The sequence below is a fragment of the Peromyscus maniculatus genome, chromosome 8 (genome assembly GCF_049852395.1).
Source record: "Peromyscus maniculatus bairdii isolate BWxNUB_F1_BW_parent chromosome 8, HU_Pman_BW_mat_3.1, whole genome shotgun sequence".
NCBI lineage: Eukaryota > Metazoa > Chordata > Mammalia > Rodentia > Cricetidae > Peromyscus > Peromyscus maniculatus.
The window spans coordinates 51,101,276-51,123,403 of record NC_134859.1 but is presented as its reverse complement, the minus strand read 5'-3'; the positions used below and the strand labels follow the sequence as shown (position 1 = coordinate 51,123,403).

Here is a 22,128-nt window from a genome sequence, read left to right as displayed (position 1 = left end):
CAAAAACAAAACAAAACAAAAAACCAAAACCAACCAACCAACCAAACAAACAAACAAAAAAACCCCATCATATAGCCAGGCAGGGTGGTGTAAATCCCAGCACTCTGGAAGCAGATGCAGGTGGATCTCTGAGTTCAAGGCCAGCCTGTTCTACAGTGCGAGTTCCAGGACAACCAGGGCAACATAGAAAAACCCTGTTGCCTCAGGGGGGAAGCTGAGACTCTGGGGTCTGGGAAGGCTATTCAGGAGGCAGCTCTCCCCTCTTGCTTCCTGTGATTACCAGGTTAGCTCTTGCAGAAGCTGCCTGCCTACTTAGCAGATCCTAGAAGGCAGGCAGGCAGACGGTGGCTCCTGTGAGCCATCTCAAGCTCCTTTTCTCTCCACCAGTAGCAGCTGTGTAGGAAGGAGTCTTGTCAGGAGACACGGGATGCTTATTCTTTCCTGTACCCAGAATGCCAATGGGAGATTGGACTGGAAGGCCTGGCTTCTGGCGGAGCTACCCTGCAGAGTTGGAACACCCAGTACACGGAAAGGCAGTTGTCAAATGCCTGCCAGGAGAAGGCCCAGGGAGTGTGGTGGTGCTCCTAGAGACAGGGACCTTCTAGGAGGGGTGAGTATGAAGAGCTATGACTCCCTGTGCATCTGCAAGGTGGCACCAGACAGAAATCCGGTTCATCATCCCTGCTTTTATGATAAGGGGAAAAGTCCAAGCATTAGAGGCATGTGTTTGCCCCAAGTGATACTAATATTCTCTCTCTCTCTCTCTCTCTCTCTCTCTCTCTCTCTCTCTCTCTCTCTCTCTCTCTCTCTCTCTCTCCTTCCTTTCCCTGCTCTCCCCAAGGAAATAAGACACATTCTTATTCTAAAGCCAAAAAATAAGACATCCCCATTATCATGACTAACATCATGTAGCAACTGATGTTTTGCCAGAGTCTTCATTGTCCAAAACTACCCCACCTTTTCTCCAGAGCAAATTAGGAGTAGCTGAGGAAAAGGCAGACGTATGAGCCTGTCCAAATAATTTTAAAACCCAGTCCATCTTTTCATAGTTTCTATAAGCTTTAGTTTCTAAAAGATGGCTTCCTGGTCTTGCAAATCCCTTCCCTGGTCTCTTGTTAGATGGGGGCTTATGAGACCTGGGGTGGGGGAGGGGAGCCTCTGCCCTAGGCTGCTTCTCGGGTGTATGTGACAGGTGTCTGGTGATGTATGTGGCTTGCAGGATGGTACTGTCCCCAGACTAGTTACTAGTGCTTGATGCTTTTGCCTGTGCTTGTAACAACTCTTTGGCTTTCTCCTCCCTGCCTGATTCAGGTCCTAGAGTCTTCCTCTACCAGCTTGGCTTCCTCTCTGTCCTGGTTGGGGCTGTGGTCTCCAGTGTCTTAGTATGGCCTCCCTCCACCCCTGTCACGCTCCACCTCTCCACCTCTCAGCGTCTGCTGTGTGGTCACTGAATCTTCCTCGCAGTGGGTCTCAGGAGACTTAATGGTTTCAACACAACGAAGAGTGGGAGAGCTCAGAGGAGCAAGCCAGACTTGGGAAGGATCCAGCCAAAGCCTCCACTGCTTAACTGAATTGGATGCCTCCTGTGGCACATTGTTGTAACTTGTATATTCCAAATTATCTATCTATCTATCTATCTATCTATCTATCTATCTATCTATCTATCTATCTATCTATCATCACCATTGTATGTATATACATGTAGTTAGATACTATAGACGTAATTTAAAATGAACACCAGGCCCAAAGAATCTCCCAGTGAACAAACCCAGTGAGGCCTCAGAATTGACTTGAATTTGCTTGATTTGAAAGCAAGTAAAACTTAGCTTTTCCTCATAAATGTTAACAGAAGAAAACACAGCTCAAGTGCATCCGATCAAAAGCAGCTAACAAGCTGCTTCACAGCTAGGGAACTTCCCCCAGTGCAGACCAAATGTCGCGGTGGTATCATTACGGCCAGTCACAGAATGCCTTCCCTTTGTTTTCATCCCCAGAAAACACTGTTGAAAGCTTTGTCGTTAATGGCTCCTAATTCACAATCCTCTCTTGCTCAGACACTCTGAAGTTTTATTGCACCTCTGTTAACCTTTTAAAGAACAGATAGACATGTTCGAGAAGGACAATTAGGGCCAGCCACATGTCTAACCATCTCTCCTCTCTCCTCATCCATTTCTCTTTTCACTGACTTGAGGTATTATACATTCAGGTGGGAAAGATGGAGACCTGCCTTAACTTCTGCCATTCTGCCCAGGTTGCTGTACTTGGAGCTCTCAGGGCTTCTCTGCTGCCTGGAATGTGTGAACAGGGAACTGCAGAGTTAGACAACGGCTCCTTCCCTCTAATGCCTGGCTCTCTGCTATGTTGTATACACAGTGCTCAGTTTTGAAGGTCAGAAGTTCCTCTTCACTTCCTTTCCAAAACAGACTTTATGCATCCTCTCCCTATCAAAGCAGCTGCCTCTCTTCCCCAAGGATTAATGGTCTGTGTCTGCTGGGGAGAAGGGCATGTACATAGGCAAACAGGAAAAGCACACACGGGAGCTTAAAAAACAACAACAAAAAACTTGCTTCTGTTTTCCAGAAAAGGAAGAACTCCCTCTGGCAAACACACATAAACATGCCCTTACCCCAACCTGCTGAGTCCTCCGTAATCATTGGGACCAACACAGAAACCCAGAAAAAGCTTTGAGTCTTTTAAGGGGACAAGAGTTTCTGGGTTCCAGTGTCACAAATGGTACAGCAGGCTTCTGTGGAAGCGAGCCCTGATCAGAACAAGTAGCTCCTCTGAGAGAACGCTATCTTTGGCCCTTGATCATGGTCTGCTCAGCTGCTAGTCTATGTGTTTGTTTTGCTTTGGGGAGTCTCTCCTGGGCTGAGAACTAGACTCTTCCTTGCCCAGGTCCCGCCCCTCTGCCTGGGTCTTTTCTCTCAGTTTTGCATCATCTTTCAACAGCATCCTTTGGTGATATTTGCTTCCTTGCTCACTTCCAGGTCTGGCTCCCTTGACCTGGTCCAGTCTGGATTAATTAGTGAGGGCTTTTGCACACCTTGGCCAGCCCCAGGCTTTCTTGAGAGCGCAGCTGCTGATTGCATTTTAACACAAGCCGTCTTGGCTCATCCCCATTCTGAGCACTGTCTGAAATGTGATAACCAACTCCGGCTAAGTGACAGGGGAATGAGAAAGGGAGAAGGATGAAGCGAGGCAGTGATTGTCAGCTGTGCCGTTTGGAATTAGACAGCCCTGAAGTCAAGCATCCATTTTTTTAATTTACCTTTTTATCTGGGAAGCTATGCATAAAACTCAAAACAGATTTTGTCTTGGGATTTGGCAAAGAAAGCGGCCTAGATGGGTTGTAGGAGAGAATAGGGGTACAGTGTGCATGTGAAAGGGGACTTTGACTTCATCTATGATGACTTCGTTTTTTTTTTAGAAGAACAAGAATGCCTTTATACATTGCTTATGAAATTAGGAGGTGGCAAATGAGTACACATGTCTAGAAATAAAAGGTCAGTTTTGTTGGTGTTGTTTTTGTCTGATTGCCACAAGGTCTTGCTATATAGTCTTGGCTGGTTGTGAATCCCCTGTGCAGCCTAGACAGACCTTGAAATCACTAGACAGCTCCAGTTGGCCTCCAGCTTGTTGGCCTTGAACTGGTAGTCTTCCTGTTTCTGACTCCCAGTTGCTGAGGTATGTACCACCAGGCCTAGTTCTAAAAGACAAAAAAAAAAAAAAGTCCATAAAGCCAGCACCTATGTATATAACATTACACACAGCTGCCATTCTGTAGTCTCTCAATAATGCATGGCTTTCTGCTTCTGGAATGTTCTGTCCCTTGATGCATTGCCCATGTTAACCATTGGTGCTGACAAATTGTTGGCTGAGTCTAATTTAGAGCAAATGACTTTCTCAGAGATAGCAGAGGAACAATACTCCAAACAAAGAGAGGGAGTGAAGAAGGAAGTACCGAGTTGAAATATCAACAGAAGGAAGGGCTATGACCTTTCATGTCCTCTCGGGCCTGTCTGGAAATGAGCAGCAGGGTTTGGGATGGGGAGCACTCATCTGCTCACTGTGACCCCTATGCTTCCTGTAATCTGGCCCTGCGCATACTTGCAGAGTCTTCCTCAAAGGCTCCTAGAATAGTGGGAAACAAGAAACACAGCCAGTCATGGAGGAAATGCGTTCCCACAGCAGTTGGAACTCCAACTAGACTTCCACACTGCTCACCGGCATTCTGCATGGGTATTGTGGTATTGTGAACTGCCCCAGAGTGTACTCAGACCGGGAGTGGGGGCGCTCATCCCCTCCCTTTAGACTGCTGTTCTCTCTATTTGCTTCCGCAGATGCCAACACGATTCTTGTTGCATTAATGTGTCTGGGAAAGTGAGAAAATGGGAGCAGCATTAATTAAAAAAATAATATGTCACTCGAGATAGTTTGAGCTCACTTCTCTTAAGAGCCACTGTATGCTTTTCTTTTTAATTTACCATTGGCTCTTGTTGTTGGTGCAGGGAGAGGGAAGTGTGTCAACGTTAGTAGGAGCAGAGAAGTAAGAGATGTGAAAGAAGGGGGCTCCAGTGCATCCATCTTCTGGGCATCTGTCTTTGAAGGTACTCCAGGGATTACCAAAGAATCATGGAGAAATAACTGTGATCCTAATATGACATGGAGGGATTGGAAGACTGTAGTAAAGACCATTAAGACAAATATGGCCATTCTCCAACCAAGAGAATCAGGAGGACTCTGAGAAAAAGACCAAGTCCAGGACTGCTTTGTGAAACACACAAGAGAACCTGAAAGGTCTTTTGGTTTAGGGGAGGAACAAAATGCTCCAAAAGCAATCAAGATAGGAATTTAAGAACCTAGATGGATATGTCTAATTGACACACAAGTCAGCTAATGGAGCACTCAATGGACAAAGCTGCAAGAATTTGAAGAAGAAAATGAATAATGCAATATTAAACAACCCTAAGTATAAATATCCATGAGTCTATTCTGCTGTAGATGAATGATCAAACATGTAAATAAGTAGACAAGAAGAAACAAAGTGTGAAATCCTTCAGATAATTTATGGAGATACATCCCCACTCATTTTGCGTGGGACACACACAGTGACTTCCAAAGAGTACAGCGTGAAGGAGAGAAAATGGCTAATCACAGTGGAGAAAACTGTTAACAATACTGTCTAGCTGGGACTGGTCAGGATCAGCACCACATTTAATAGCCTGTATCCTTTGTATAAGTGGTATCAGTGGTGGTCATCCTCTCCAACTCTGGAATCCGAGTCTACGAGAAAAACTGCCAAACAAACCCAAATTGTAGAATCTTTTAGAAAACACCAGAACAGCACTGCTCTTCAAACCTATTAAGATTTCTTGTCAATCTAGACTCTAGAGCAGTGATTTGGTTCTCAACCTATGGGTCTCGACACCTTTGGAAGTCCAATGCCCCTTCTACAGGGATCACATATCAGATATTTACATTACTGTTCATAACATTGTGAAGTCACAATGAAATAATTTTATGATTGTGGGGTCACCACAACATGAGGAACTGTATTAAGGGGTTGCAGCATTAGGAAGGTTGAGAACCACCGCTCCAGGGGGACCTGTGCTACAACAGCTAAACAAAACATGGGAGTCTGGGTGGAAATTCGAAGCGGAAAGGAGGCATTGGGGAGAATCTAATATATCAGAATGAAGTGTGGACCGCAGTTGATGTGTTACTTTTGGTTCTTGCCCCTATGAACAACAACTACCATGTGAAATTGGATTGGGGTTGCAAAAAAAAAAAAAAAAAAAAAAAAAAAAAAAAAAAAAAAAAAAAACCCTTGGCAAGGCTTATCAGGGCCCAAGAATTCACAGCTACCCTTTTCTCTGTAAAATGTTAGAATGGTCACAGCCACTATTTTAAAATTCGATGCTGCAACACTTGTCGTTTCAAGTGGTCTCGTTTAGAAGTAAGAGCAGTGTCCTCAGCTGTCTAATTCATTTGTATAGCCTTATTGACAGAGTGAAGTAATTGAGCCAAGGAAGCAAATTTGGGGATGGATCCATGAAGTTGACATATGCATTATTCAAACTTAAAGTCTCCAAAAAACCCAGGTCTTTCACATGAATCCTAGGAAATGGGGTTCTGTCTTTCCTTGGCTTTCCATAAGAATGAATTCCTTCTAACCTTAAACTGATGAAGTTCTTTTCACTCAATTACACATACCTTTAAGAGGATGTCCTAACAAATTCAGTTCTCAGCAGCTGGCAGCCACCTTCTGTTTCGCTTGCTGTCTCTAGCGTGGTCCTCTGTGACCCCTTGTTTCCTAATCAAAATCACAGCTTCCAAATTAAGGGAGGAAAGGGTTCTGTTTTCTCAAACCGGCCTAATGGGTGAGCAGACCTGAAGCTGGCTTCCCAAAGCTGCCACCTCTCTCTTTGTTGTGTTAACCAATTAAAAGGTGTTACTCTCTTGGTAATAAAGTGGGGCCTGGTTCCTTGGGCTTATTGTTTAATTTGCTAGCTCAGATCACTTGGGTCTTAGGTTCCAGCATCATTTGGTGGGGCTCTACTGGGGTCACAACTGTTATCAGTTGAAGTGAAAATCTTGAACTATTCCTTCCTTCCTCGGAGCTGGCTCTCAGGAGGGTTGGTAACAAAATCAACGCCATGCAAGGATAATTGCAGGAACCTCTTAGAACAGTTGTTCTCCACAGGGCAGCTTGTTTGCACAGGGCCTGTGCTCTTGGTGATGTTTACACACCAGAAGAGAGGGGTGTGTCCAGATAGGAACGGAGAAGCAAGGCTTTATAATTGCATTTGTCCAAATATCAGGATAATTAATTTAATAATGTGGATAACTGCCACATTGCTTCTGTCCCCTCTCTACTTGTACACAAAGCTAATGAGGAACTGGGTGAGATTTTAATGTCATGGAGGATGTGTACTGTGTTTCTAAAACTGCATGTCCCTCACTGACAGACTGGTTTGGTTTGACTTTTGGCCCTGCCCTTCTGCTTTGATGGAATTGAGAGATTTGAGAGTGTAAGAAAAAGCTAGCACTTTTATTGGACTTTTGAATTTCCAGCTTGATTTCACATTCAGGATACCATTTGATGTGTGCAAGCCAGAGCTTCTGTACAGCTCAGTACCTCTCTGTGTTAGTTAAGATTTGTTTTAGCTCACAGTTTTAGCCCATCATAGTGAGGAAGGCACAATGGGTTGATAGCTGTGGGGGCCCATGGCAGATACGAAAGCAAAGCCTTTACACTGGAAGAAGTGAATATCACCTTCAAAGTCCACCCCCCAACAACATACTTCTGTTAGCTAGGTCACACCTGGTAGGTTCTACAACCTTCCAAAACACTGCCACCACCTGGGAACCAAGTCTTCAAACACATGAGCCTGTGAATGACAATTTATATTCAAACCATAGCAAGCTCTCCATTCACAGCAAAGGAAACCGAGCCACAGAGTGTTCCAGAGTAGTCACCAAGCTACTAGACAGTAGCTTTGAGGAATGCAGATCTGATTCTATTTCTGAAGAGTTCTGTGTTCACTCTCTGTCTCTGTCATCTCTGTCTCTGTGTCTCTGTTTTTATCTCTGTGGGTGTGTGTACCCTGCATTAAGCAACTCAAAGAAGGAAGGATTTATTTTGGTTTGCAGTCCACCATGGAGAGAAAGGTATGGCAGCAGAATTAGGTAGCCACATTGCATCCACAGTCAGGAAGCAGAGTGCTGAATACGTGCCGCTTATCTCAACTGTGGAACAGTCCCACCCGTAGTGAGTGGCCTTTCCACATGAACTAAGGCAATCAAGATAACCTCACAGATATATTTAAAGGCCCCTCTCCCAGGTGATTCTAGATTGTCAAGCTGACAACACTAATCATCAGTGTGTAAATACATAGCTACTCTTGGATGAGGGTTTGAGTTCATCGGCTGGCTGGAGAAACAGCTCCTAAACATGGACACTTGCACAATGCAGTCTCGCTGTTTTACCACCGGCCCTAGGTTAAGACCACGTCTGTTATTCCTTTACCAACTTTCTTTTCTTTAGTTTTCCTTAGAAGAATTTGTATATCCTGAAATTGTCTTTAAAACATCCAGAGGGAATATATAAAAATTGGAAAAATGTGGAGAGGAAAAAAAATTGAGAAGCCGTCAAAAAAAAAGGGGGAGGGATGAAGAGGTTAATGACAAAAATCAATGATAGTCAACTAGGGGTTTCCAATCATGGCACTACACAAGCAGCATGTCATAGGTATTTGTGGCATCCTCTTGGGTGGGTGGGAGACCTTCAGGTAGGTTCGGGGTGGAAATGATGTATAGAAATGTATGTATGTATGGCTAGCCCAACCGGCCAGCAGAGGTCATTTGGGCCAGATTTCCTCAACACCTGGATTTGTTCAGTACCGCAGCTGCACCTCCAGTTATTTCTACCTGCAAGAAGCAGAGAATCCACGGCTTGCAAACTTGTATCTTCTGTGCTGAGAGTCTGCAAGGCATTTATTTCATAGCCAGGGTCATTGTTGCTGTAACTCGACCCAACGACAGTGCCTTGCCCTATCTGTCAGATCTTGTGGCTGTCCCTATGCCCAGCTGCTAGATGGATGGACATTGAATCATCTTTCCTGTTCTGAGGTCTTCCTGTCTGCTGGGTTTAATTCACTGCCCTTCTTGGACCTCTTTCTTCAGTGTAAACTGTCTGGGCTGACTGCCTGCTTCCAAATGAGTCTTCAGCTTCATTTTCCACAAGTGCTTTCCCTGACTTTTGCCCATGCTAAGTGGACTGAGCACGGTTCCAGTATTCCATGTCTCAGGATTATCCCAGGCTCAGTCTCGCACTGCGATCCATGACTTTCTACAAGCCTGTTGCTATCTCTGTTGCCACACCAATATGGCCCCAGCCTTCTCTTCCAGCCCTTGGTATTTTTGCTAGTAGGTGAATCTTCCTGGTAGAGGATTTGTAGGAAGTTCATCTGCAGTCCCAAAGACATGTCTGCAGGCAATAGAGTTGTAGCAGGGGCTGGAAAATGAACAGGACTGTAAAATGGGCTTGGACTTGTAAAAATAAGTAAGACAGACCTTCAAAAAAATTTTTTAAAAGATCCTTAGGTCATCTTTCCGTTCCCCAGACAAGCATCCTTGCATGAGACATCCCTCTTTTAATTGGCACCTGGTTCTTACAAAACCTGCCTCAACACCATGATGCTATTATTCAGTGTTTTGATCAGGGCCTCGAATGTCAGACTAGACATCTGTCCACTGAAATAATTCCAGGATCCAATTAGCAATTTTGAAATCTGATGCCAGGTAACAATAACAAAAATTGGTCCTTTTCAGCCCAATGACCTCCGTTCTTTTAATGATGGTACTTGCCTATTGAGTGATTCACCCTTTCCTGGCACTGAACCAACAGATGGTCCAGTGAACTAGTGCCTACTTCCTGACAGGGAATTGGGAATTGCTGTTGATTCATTTGACTATATTAATGGCAAGTTTGTGCCTAGTCAATAGGCTGAGATCAGTGGGTGAGATCTAATTACAAGCTCATTTTTTTTCTCTTCAAAGGACATTAAAGCAATTTTAAAAAAAAAAATCATGTGCACTTTTTCCACTAAAAATACTACTTTGTATGATATCTTTCACATTATCAGAAATGGAGCTCAAGGTGAGCTGAATGACCAGAGACATAAATTGCCCATTCTAGAGGTGGGACATGATTGGTGTGAATCCTGGACCAAGAAAATATCTCATTTATGTATAATGCACTTAGAACAGGACTCTTATTTTTTATGAAGGAATATATTTTGGTAGATTAATTCATGGTGGTTTTGAATAAAGTATCAATGAATCCCAACCAGAGGGCAAGTGTGACAGCGAGGCACAGAATCTACACAGGCGTATAAGGGGGTGGTGGCATGGAGTTTTTTCCCAGCATTCATTTGACACACTCTTTTTTTAACTACCCTTCTCAGGAAGTGCCAATGCGAGTGTGAATCTCCTTGAGCTGAAGAGCAGTGGCATCTTTTAGTCCATGTTGGTGTGTGGCCCTTGGAGGCTTATCCCCTTCATCTTATAAGTGCTTCGGTTTGGGGCAATAATGCTGCATAGTTAGAAACACATTCTGAAATCCGTGTCTCCATAAAATAATAGAGTCATGCTTGAACTATTCTGACTGCTATCTCTCACTGAGCTGTTAGGCAAATAGGATTAATTTGGTGTGCTAGTCCCAACTGTAGTTAATGCCTGCTGGTTATTTGGAGCTCTGTATGTTGGAAGGTTTTTCTGAGGCTATAACTGGTCTCAGCAGGAAGGGATTCCATAATTGATTAGTGATGTCTGCTGTGGGCACAGGAAGCGGGAGTTCTAGTATGGAACAGGGGTGAACAGAAATATTATGTAGAAAAATCATATTCCACAGACCCAGGTAAATGTGTGTTGAAAATAACTCAGTAAAAACTCACCCAGGAACTACAAGTTAAAATGAGCTGTCTTATGACCCAAAATATATGTGCAGATACAATACTCCTCTATGTAGTGTGTGTGTGTGTGTGTGTGTGTGTGTGTGTGTGAAGAAAACACAAAACTTGTATTTGTTGGATGCTATAATCACATCTTACTCTTAAGATGTGTATCAATTCTAACTAGCAGGACTTTAAGTATTTTAGTATCATTGCTTCCAACCTGAAGAAAATGACAATGGATGATTCCGGATTGTACCAACAGCAAAGCAGCACCCTTGATGGGGGCATCCCTCCACAAGCTGCTAAGGCATTGAGCGAATTGGCAACCCATGTATTAGACCATTCAGTTATGTTCCTAGGACATCTCGCAAGGTGGTTTGAATCTTCAAAGGCATTTTTCTCATCGTGTAGATGGTGATCTAATGGAGAAAGTCCATGTTCTATGGAGTTATTGGGCATTCATCCAGGAGGAAAGACATTTCTAATATGCTCTCACAGAGGCTCTTCTTTCTCCCAGCCTCTGAAATGAGGGTAGCTTCATGAAGGTGGGTACCAGATTGTAGATCAGAAAGTATAATCTATTTCTGTGTGTTTTTCAGGGTCTATCTAGTGACTAGTACATAGCAGTGAGTGGTTAAATATTTACCTAATGACTGAATAAATGAAAAACATACATAATGAACACAGAGATGAGTTAAATCCTTGCCAGACAAGCCATAAGGATAATTTGAGATCATCCTTGCTTTCACATGTCTGGTTGTGAATTCTCGAGTGCTCATCTGACTCTGCAATGCCATGCATGGTTTGAGTCATAAGCATGTACCATAAACTTTCTGTTGCTCCATTTGCTAGTTGAACAAAACCAGGGTCAACCTGGTGCTAGGATTCTGTTTCAGAATCTCCTGCATCTTACCAGGACAGGTGTGTAGACCTGGACAGGGCACGGAAAGGATAACCATTTCTGGATTGACCTAAATTGGTATCTAGGTTCCTTAAAAAAAATAATAAAAGGGGAATTTGGAGACAGACACTTAAGTAGAAAGAGGACCATATGAACAAGAAGCCAGCCATCAACAGGCTTGGCCAAGGACAAAGACCTGGGTAGATCCTGTGTTCACTGCCCTCAGAAGCTGCCAACCCCTTGAACCATGAACAAACACATTTCAGTTTTTGTTTGTTTATTTGCTTTGTTTTGTTTTCCCAAGACAGGGTTTCTCTGTGTAATTTTGGTGCCTCTCCTGGAACTCACTCTGTAGGCCAGGCTGGCCTCCAACTCAGAGATTTGCCTGCCTTTGCCTCCCAAGTGCTGGAATTAAAGGTGTGTGACACCACCACTCGGCCACTGCTCAGTTATTTAAACCTCTCTCAATTTGTGGTACTCTGTTATTTAGCCTAGGGAAATAAAGTAGTGGCTGGCAAACATGATGTCAGGTATCTTTGTGGCCAGAAGTTACTTCTAACCCATTTCTACCTTGAGTCTGAACTCTTGAGTTTGATTTAGCTGGTTATTATGTTGTGATAAGCCACCACAACACCAAATGGCTTAAAACACCTGGAATTCCTGTGATCTCTTACTTTTTGGCTGGGCCTGGGCTGGTTGGTTGTTTTGGCTTTACTTTGTCTCAGTCCAGGGCTATATTCCTTTGGGAGTTTGGCTGGAAATGAAATATTCAAGTCATTTTCTGGAATTCTAGGATTTCTTTTCATGTGATCTCTTGTCATTCAATAGTCTAGGTAACCCATGTTTCTTACAGGATACTAGATTCCAAAAAATGCAGAAGTAGCTGTCATAGGCCTCTCCAGGGAGAGAGGGAGAACTGACACAATGTCTCTTCTACCATACTCTCTTAGAGTTGTAGGCAGACTTAAGATGATGCTATACCCAAGACTCAAATGGTGCTAACAGGATCATGTTTCTCTGCATCTCAGCCTGTCCCAAGACCATCTCTTTTCTTGGGCTTCCTGTGAGGACACCAGTAGCCACAGGACAATCCAGAGGGAAGAGTGAGGTTTTTTCCTGCCCTGCTCATATGAGTTCTGTCACTCATCTCACTGGGTGGGTTTCTGTCACCAAATCACCCTGAGTATACAAGCTGACTAACATGTGTTTTGCTGCAGTGTAGGTCCTGTGTGGCCCATTCAGATCCCTTGGAATGAAAGTGGAGGAAAGCAAGCCCCCCACCCCCAATAAAAGCAAGGGACAATGATATCCTGAAACATCATACTGCACAAGAAGTTCCCTAAATGCACACAGTTCTGGAGTAATAGGCTTGAATTTTTTCCAAATGAGCTAAAGTGTGTATGCAGTGTTTTGCATGAATGCAAAAATGTCATCCTAACATGAAGGCCACTCTAAACTATAAGCTTGGTGTGAATGAATAAATTGATTTACCTATCAGCAGCATTAACAAAAGCTAATGTACTCTAATTTTCTGACTGTTAGACTATTTAACATTGGAACTGGTGGCCTTAGGAAATAGTTTCAAACTTGTTACTGTAGAAGATAGAATAAAAGCTATGCAATTGCTAACAAGAATGGCACTGAGAGAAATGGGGGACTCAGAAACATCCATTCCATGTGAATTTCTGAGTGCCCATGGCACAGGATCAGAGCTTCCGAAGTAGACATGGAGACAAAATTTGGCATGCGGACTTTTCTAGAAGAACAACACTGATGAAAATGGGGGAGAAAACAGGATTGGACAGATGTGATATAGACTCAGTAAAACCTTGGTTCCAGGGTACTCTGGAACTTCAGACAAGACAAGCTCACCCAGAGGGTTTGTTTGGTGCTGTAATGGCTACACATTGGTACCCCCACTGTAATCTGCCACTAGATATGGGTTTCTTGGGGAAGCTGGCATGTTCTCAGAGGGGTTGACCCCAGAGGAGCTGACAGCTGAAGGGGAAGACTCCTTCTGTGTCCATCTTAGACTACTGGACCTCTATCATGGATGTAGGCATCTAGAATACAGGAATCAACAAAGCTGAGTCAAGAGCCAGTGTTGTAGCTGGAAGGAGAGAACAGGATTGTCTAAAGTCTATCAGATGGTGATAAATGCTGTGATGGAAAAACGTATCAGGAGGAGGTGCAAATCCAAACACAATGGGAGAACTGTGCTGTGTATGGGTACTGCACCATTTCCAGTTATCATACTTAAGCAGAGCCCACAGGGTGGGAGAAAGAATCCTGCACATGTCTGCAAGAAGGGGATGTGGGCAGAGAACGAAGCTACTACAAAGGCTCTCAGGGAGAAGAAGTGTACCAGTGTGGCTAGAAGAAGTCAAGACAGACTAAAAGGAAACAGGCTTAGATCAGCTGAGGACCAGATCACACTGGGCTCATGGACCAAGGTCATGCTTAGAGGCCATGGTAAAGTTTATAGTGAGGAAAGATGGTATGTCTTCTTGGACATAGTCCCCCTCCTTTCATAAAGGTGAAAACTGAAATTCATAAGACTGATACATCAGTACAAAGTTGCATAGCTAATTCAAAACCCTAGACAAAATCAAAATAAAGAATGGCAAAATGTAGCTGGGCATGGTGACACATGCCTTTAATCCCAGTACTCAGGAGGCAGAGGCAGGTGGATCTCTATGTGTTCAAGGTCAGCCTGGTCTACAAAGCAAGTTCCTGGACAGCTGGAGCTCTTACACAGAGAAATATTGTCTCAAAAAAAAAAGTAAAAAAAAAAATGACAAGATGAAATTCATGTATTAGAAATACTATTGGCTACATTTAAAAGGATGTCCATATTCAAATAGGCTTGAGGGGGGCAGAATTCACCTCACATTGCTAGTAGACCAGAGTTGAGAGGGCTCTGGGCATAAGTCTGTGGGTAGCTCCATTCCTCCATCTATCACCTTCCCAGGGTGAATTAGGATGTCCTAAGTTGACAGATTTTAATTCTAGAGGCTTTTAAAAAACAAACCGATGTATTTTATCTTTCATGCTTTTTCTGCTGAGGTCAGTAAAGGACCCTGTGTAGATCAACTTTCTTTTCTACCACCTTCCCCAAGTAACAACATGGAGACTTCTTACTAATTATAAAAGCTTGACCTTTAGCTTAGACTGTGTCAATGTATAGGATAAGGCTTAGCTCTTTTTTTTTTTTTTTTTCAAGACAGGGTTTTTCTATGCAGCTTTGGAGCCTTTCCTGGAACTCACTCTGTAGCCCAGGCTGGCCTCGAACTCACAAAGATCCATCTGCTTCTGCCTCCCGAGTGCTGGGATTAAAAGCATGCGCCGCCGCCGCCACCACTACCCATCAAAGCTTAACTCTTATAACTTAATTGAATTGTTTCTATTAATCTACATTCTATCACATGGCATTATCTCTCTTCCATCTTGCACCTTCTGTTTTCTCTCTGTGTCTTCTGTCTTCTCCTGCATGCCTAGATTCCTCTTCCTTTTCCTTTCTCTCCCAGGAAATCCTGCTATACCTCCTGCCTAGCTATTGGCTGTTCAGCTTATTATTACAACAATCACAGCAATACAGTTTCAACAGTGAACAAATATCTCACAACATTTCCACTTTTTTGTCTAAATAAAAAAGAAAGGTTTTAATGCTAATACAGTAAAGTTATATACACTAAAAACAATTATCAAGTAAGAAATATACTCACAATGGTCTGTCCATTTGAATTTGTCAAATTTAGAGAAATTATTCTATTATCTATTTTATTTTGATGAGTCCAAAGTTTTAGACATAAACCACTTTTTATTATAACTTTTATTACCATTCTAAAAATACCCTTTTAGACCTTAAAACATCTTCTTAGATAAACAACATAAGCTTTCATTTTTCTCAGCCTTATAAACGTTACATCTCTTATGTAAGTTTCTTTTTTGAATTTGGTAACAAGGAAAACTATAAAACTATAACTATCTAGTCTTTAATCTCATCAGAGACTTGAGAAGGATATAATATTACCCAAGTAAACAGAAAGTGTAGAGCAAACAACTTCCAAAACTATAGAAATGACAGAGACATCTGGCTGCCTGACCAGTCACCCAAGGTTCCACTATAATGTTGGAGCATCCATCTTTGGCCTACAGGCCTAGAAATCTGACAGACTTTTCTGTGAAGCAGGAAATTTGAAGGACTGTCCTACCTTGTCTTTGCAATGTTCAGCAGTTGCTTTCTTTTGTGTCCTGCTTGTCCAGTTTGGACAGCATACTGTCAGCAGTTGAGGCAATTGCAGTTTCTTGCCCAAATGGCTAGCTTTGCTACATTGACAGCAAATTCCATATGGAGGTTCTTTGATGCTCATCATCCTTTTTTGAAGTAAATTGGTGCTCCCAGGAGCAGATATGTCTTACTGTCATGAAAAGCCTTATGTTAGTAAAACATTTTAAATGCCACATTCTTTAAGCCTTTAAAGTATTTTAAGACTATCTATCTATTTAAAATAGATTTCTGTTTGACCTTGGAAACATATCTAGCATGACTATAAGTTTGATTGTTATCAATGACTAACTTCTAACCTGTATTTCTTTATTATCCTAAATAGCTTTCAAGGACTAGAACTTTACATTACATTTTTAAATGAGCTGTATAGGTATAATAAGTTAAACATATGTACAGTATAACAAAAATAACCTTAAATTTGTAATATATAAAAATCATATATCAATTATAATATTTAAGAATGATAGATTTTTTAATTTAAAAGTAGATTCAATAATTTACCCTTTTATCCCATCATTTCTATATTATATCCCTCCTTTTTCCTGTCAGAAAGAGATCCTTGAATCTAATCTCCTTTTTCAGCTTTTTTTCTTGATCATTACTAATAACAACTTGTAACCAATCCCCCTAAATGACGACAAACTTCCATAACACACCAAATGAGCAAAAACCACCTACCCTACCTCTTGGGAATGTGGACATCATGTTTTTTAGACTGCTTCCTGTTGTCTAGGGGTGTGTGGGGCGTTTACCCACCACCCCCACAGCTTCCCAGAGTTTTCTTGAGTGCGATCAGCAGGAAATATTAGATAGAAGGATTTATAGCGGAGAATGTTGCGGAGATAAACAGATAGAAAATAAAGGATAGCCTCGAGAGGGCCTGGAACCTATTCCAACGGGCCCGGACTGTCTCTGGTCCAGGGTTTTTATAGAGATGCCAAGGGGTGGAGCAAAAGACCTCCTCCCCCAGCACAGCCAAGTGCAGACCATCTCAGACACCTGCACTCAGGCCCGTGGTCCTGATCATCCTCTATTCGGACCTGCTGGGTAAAGCCACGAGGAACCCCAGAACGGGCTCCCACAGGGGTGATGGCTTCTTTAGAGGACCCTGAGAAAATTGGGATAATGGTCAAGTCCTTAGAGAGCTAACTGTATTATTTTTTGTTTAGTCTCTGTGCGATGAGAAAATATAGAGCTTACCTGAAGTCTTGACTGGATAGTCTGTGAGGCTGGACCATCTCAGCTAGCAGCTTTGAAGTTGTTCTGGATATGGAATTTTGAGATAACTCCAACAGAGGCAATCTGAGGGTCTGGACCACCAGGGCTACTTGTCTTTATTGATGTCTGGTCCTTTTTTTTCCCTGAAAGCACACAAACTTTTAAAAGTAACATATATATCTGCATTAACACAAGTATGGAATGTACAGTGTGCACAAGTCAGTTAAAGATGTTTTTTTTTGTTTTATGTTTGAGCAGGGAAAAGGCATATGTTAACTTTATAAGTTTGTTTGGACTGTATAACCAAACCTCTATCTATACCATATGAAAGAATAAGTCATAAGGACTCTGTAGCCAACTATCATGTCCCATCCAGTCTCAAATCTGTTCCCATAGTAGAGGGATCAGCATATATGTCACCTGTCCTATAGTCTTTTGGGGTTTCATTTTTCATGTCTGTAGCCAAGATTTTCAAGAGGTCTCCCCCGATCAAATCTGATCTTTATTAATTTTGAAGAGAACCATAACAAAAACATAACATCCCTCCCAATACAACACATTTCCCAGCTTCCATTTCAAAGCCAAGAAATTTCTAAAGTAGATAGGCTGATTTATTTATTTATTTATTTTGGTTTTTTGAGACAGGGTTTCTCCGTGTAGCTTTGTGCCTTCCCAGGCTGGCCTCTAACTCACAGAGATCCGCCTGCCTCTGCCTCCCGAGTGCTGGAATTAAAGGTGTGTGCCACCACCGCCCGGCTTATATAGGCTGATTTAATTCAGCAGTTCATCCCATAATCCAATGTCTCTCAGCAGCTGCCATTTGCTCATCAGCATCCAAGAAATTCAAAGTCAGCAAAACACCATACAAGATCCACATGTCCTATGTATTTCCCACCTTTACATGGCTTTTTTCTTTTTATATTACTTTATTCTGTCCTTAAAGATTTTACTTTATTATTTTTAAACTATTTATTTTTTCTAGGACTGTCTATACCCATTTTCTTTTCTTTCTGCAGTATCAAAGCACATTTTAAAACGTATTATAGCTGTTCAGAGGTTTTCTTGGTCGGGATCTGACTTCCTGCATGTCTGCAGCCTCCTCTGACCACATGAGTCAAACTTAAACTGCTGGACTATTGCTACAGGGAGCCGCTTATCACATGGCATGCTAGCAACTGGCTCCACCCCACTTGGTTCTGTCAGAGCCTAACCCCATGCAGGCAGGTACTGACCCCAGAGCCACATTTACCTGCTCCAGCTCTGGGAATGTTGTGTCTGCCTGTGGCAGGCAGTTGTGCCCAGTGCCACCTGCTCAAGTGCTCAGTTGCACAGCAGGTCCTCTTAAAAGAGCCATGTCTGTACCCCCAGCCTACCTGAGACTTCGATAGCCAGGATGCAGCACCAGGAAACTGCTTGGTCAGACCTTTTTTTTTTTTTTTTGGCTTTCTCGGGCCTTATGTTGATATATGTGGCCAGACTGTGGGCGCCAACCCTGGGTACCAAGACCATTCTCACAGTGAAGCTTCCTTATCCCAGCCTCAGAAGGAAACAAGAAGTGTGGGATGGGGATGCCACCACAATTGGATGCTTCTGAAACACCACACACAATTTCTGCTCACAACTCACTGAATGAACACCACTTGTCCACTTATCTCCCTTTCTTCAGTTAGGGCTTCTATTGCTATGAAAAACATACCATGTCTAAAAGCAACTTGGGGAGGAAAGGGTTTATTTTATCTTACACTTCCACATCACAGTGCATCATCAAAGGAAGTCAGGGCAGAAACTGGAGCAGAGGTCATGGGCGGGAGGCTGCTGCTCACAGGCTCGTTCCTCACTTGTTGCACAGTCTGCTTTCTCAGACACCCCAGGACTGTCTGCCCAGGGTGGCACCACCCACCATGGGCTGGGCCTTCCAGGTCAATTACTAATTAATAAAATGCTCCATAGGCTTTGCTCAGTGTGGTTCCCTCTAGATGACTCTAGCTTGTGTCATTACCAAAAAAAAAACAAAAAAACAAAAAAACAAAAACAAAAAACCAAGCAGGACACCTGCTTTTTACAGGAAGCCCATGGGTTGCAATTCCACTATATGCCTGAAGGGCAGAGCAGAGACACCCGGTAAGCAGTACTGATGACTATCAAGCTGAATATCACCACTCCCCACCCCCTGCCATCCAGAGCAACTATGCTCAGAAGTGTAAAAATTATTACCGCTTTAACAGCAAGGAAATCCACCCAAACACTCCCCATCAGATTGCCTTTATTTAGAACTAGTTCACGCAAGCATTTTTAAAAATTATTGACTTTTACTTTATTGGTGTTTTGCCTGTATGTAGTATGTCTGTGTGAGGGTTGAATTCTCAAGTTATAGACAGTTGTAAGCTGCCATGTGGGTGCTGGGAATTGAACCCAGGTACTCTGGAAGAGCAGTCAGAACTCTAAATGATGAGCCCCATAAGCATTCTTAACCAATCCTTTTTAAAGAGAAGGTGGTTGTTACAGCTGGGTCAGACCAATCGGAACATACCTTTCAGAAATAAGGATTGGGGCACTTTCCCCATAGCCTCGGGGCTTCAGTAAGTCAGTGTATGTTTGGGGAAAATTATTTTTCTCTGGAACTTTTAAATGAGTCAAATCCACAAATAAAGGATGTTTTAATACTGCTAAGAATCTAACATTCAAAAAAACAAAAAGGGGAAAATAGGGCAGGGTCAGGGGGGAGCATGATGGAGGGTAAGTCACCTGATCAACCCCGAAGAGTGAACAGGAGAGGTATCAGTAACAATAGCATATACTGCAATAAGGATTGAAAGAAATAACTGTGCACATTCTAGCCTACCAAAATACTGTTTCTGTGAATCTGTTGAAGTCATGATTTGTGAGCACAGGAACTGACAACACATTTGCCCCTATTGGGGGGAAAGTTGACTTGAGAAACCTAGTCAATTTCCCTTTATCGGTAAGATTGACAAAATCTTGTTAGAGTCTCTCATGAGAACAACTTAGTCTTCTGCCTATTTTCGAGGGAGTGTCCAGATACACATACGGAAATTCTGGACAAATGAAAGAGATGGGAACACTAGAAGACAGGAAGAGATTGGCTTAGAAATCACACATAGTATTCAGATTCAATGGCACAGCGCTGTTTTCTTCAAATACACTGTCCTGAATACCAAGTATGTGTGCCTATTTGCTTCCTCTCAGCTTTGTGTTGTTGCCCTGGGGGGCTGCCTCAGGTGGCCCTCTAAAAGACACTTCCACATGACCACTGCTAACTGCCTTGAGCCTGCTTTTCTGAATGAGAACATCACCTCCATTGTAGACATCCCCTCCCTTATGTCCACTTCATAGCTCCATCAATTTTGCATCTGGATTACCAGCACAGCTTCTAAATTGCTTTCCCTGTGTCCAGTCTTCTCCAGTAGACTTGAGGATGTAACAAACCTATACATTTGATAGCATCTTCTCCTATTAAAACTCACCAATATTTCCCCAGCAAGTGAAATACATACAAATTCCTTGACAGGACCTACAGTGCCCCCCAGCTGCTCTATTTAGAAGCCCCTCTAAGAGTTTCACCACTCTGTATGCCCAGTTCACCCACCCACACTAATTCACTTCTTCCAGTTTTACTGTTTCCTCTGCTGGAAGCATCCTTAACCTTCTTGCTTGTTTTCTAATTCTTAATCATTCTTCACCATGCATTTCCTGAGTACCCTGAGAACTGTATTGAACCGTCACTGCTCCTCTCCTGGGCTATGCTAGATGCCTATACCCTGCTCTGAGACTAGGCTGTGCCCATCTCTGTCGTGGACACAAGCATGCCGTGCAGAAATCATTTGACTGTCTCTGTAAATGAACTCCTTAAAGAAGGGGCTACGTTATTTGTTCCTTATCCTAGCACTCACCAGCGTGCATGGCAGGATTGGCAGTAAAAGTGATGGTTAGCAGAACCATTAAGAGATGAAGCTGACGAAACAGGAAGTGCCATAGAAGAAGAAGAAGAAGAAGAAGAAGAAGAAGAAGAAGAAGAAGAAGAAGAAGAAGAAGAAGAAGAGAGGAGGAGGAGGAGGTGGAGGTGGAGGAGGAGGAGGAGGAGGTGGTGGTGGTATTGAGAAACACATGGAGTGTTTCTAGAAGAGCCGGCCAGAATGAGTGAATCTCTCTCTACCCATCCCAGTGTGAAAAAATGTCCCTATGTGTCTTGGAATCTTGAGTTCCAGCTCCGATTCAATCCGTCCATTTACTGCCAGTTCTTCCTGAATGCTGATCTTTTGTTTGAATTACCCCCGAGTAGGATTGAGTGGACTATTTCAGGGACATTTCTGTTGCCATACTTCCGACAGTCTGTCCCCTGCCTTCCCCCAAAGTACTCAGGACACATGGCCAGAAGCTTGGCCGGCTGCTGCTCATCTTCTCCGTTCCCCCACCTCCTACAAGGACACACACCAAACTAAGACTCTGACTCCCTCTTGGGGTGGCCACACAGCTTGGAATGTCAGATTTCCGGTCTCCTTCCAGCCAGCCTGGTTACAGGAATGCCTACCTCACTCTGGAATGCCTGCCTCTGATTCCCACCCGTCTCCCCTAGCAGCAACAACAGGAATTTCAGCACAGGAATACAGGAGTTTCCAAAAGGAATCTTTAAAACCCAGGTAGTTTTCTTTTTGTTTACTTTTAAACTCAGTCTCAACGCTGAAAAAAAGTTGGAGAAAGAGGGAATTCGAGGTGTCACTAAGAGCTGTAGTTATCTCATTCCTGCATGAGAGATAAAGGAGAAAAGAGCCTAAGTTCAGGGCACTTGGTGACCCAAGACCCACTTGACCCCTGGCCTCAGTGTAGGAACCTGTAGCAATGGGTTTGACCTCTTATCTTGACTGCGAGCATCACCACTAGGGAGAGGCAGAGGCTTGCAGAAACCCCAACTCGCTTACTGGCAGCGCAAAGACCAGGCTAAGGTAAGGGGGGCAGGGGTGGTACTTGACCAAGAGGGCTGGAAGGGCAATAATGTCAGAGGACGTCTGACTCGGCCGCCGGCCGGCTCCAGAGAGCTCACTCTGATCTCGCTCCGGGGTATGAGAAGTGGGGAGCAGGGGGAGCTCCCTCTTTGCCAGCTTAATGCGCGGTGTTGCTTAACTGGTGTCCGGGCTTCGGTGACGCGGAGCTTCGAGAGAGGGGGGAAGAGGCAAAGAGGAGTCCTGCCGTCCCCCACCCGGGCGCCCAGGCGTGGAAACGTGGGCGGCGGCGAGCGGCTG

At 43.4% G+C, this 22,128-nt stretch overlaps 1 long non-coding RNA gene across 1 annotated transcript; it reads right to left on the bottom strand.

Moving 5' to 3' along the window:
* Positions 1–3,263: 3,263 nt before the first annotated feature.
* On the bottom strand, positions 3,264–22,125 carry LOC121831313 (uncharacterized). Its single transcript, XR_006074669.2, has 3 exons — positions 16,853–22,125; positions 15,576–15,782; positions 3,264–3,709 (listed from the first exon to the last, which is right to left on the bottom strand). It is a non-coding gene; the product is annotated as an uncharacterized LOC121831313 (long non-coding RNA).
* Between the last annotated feature and the right edge of the window lie 3 nt (positions 22,126–22,128).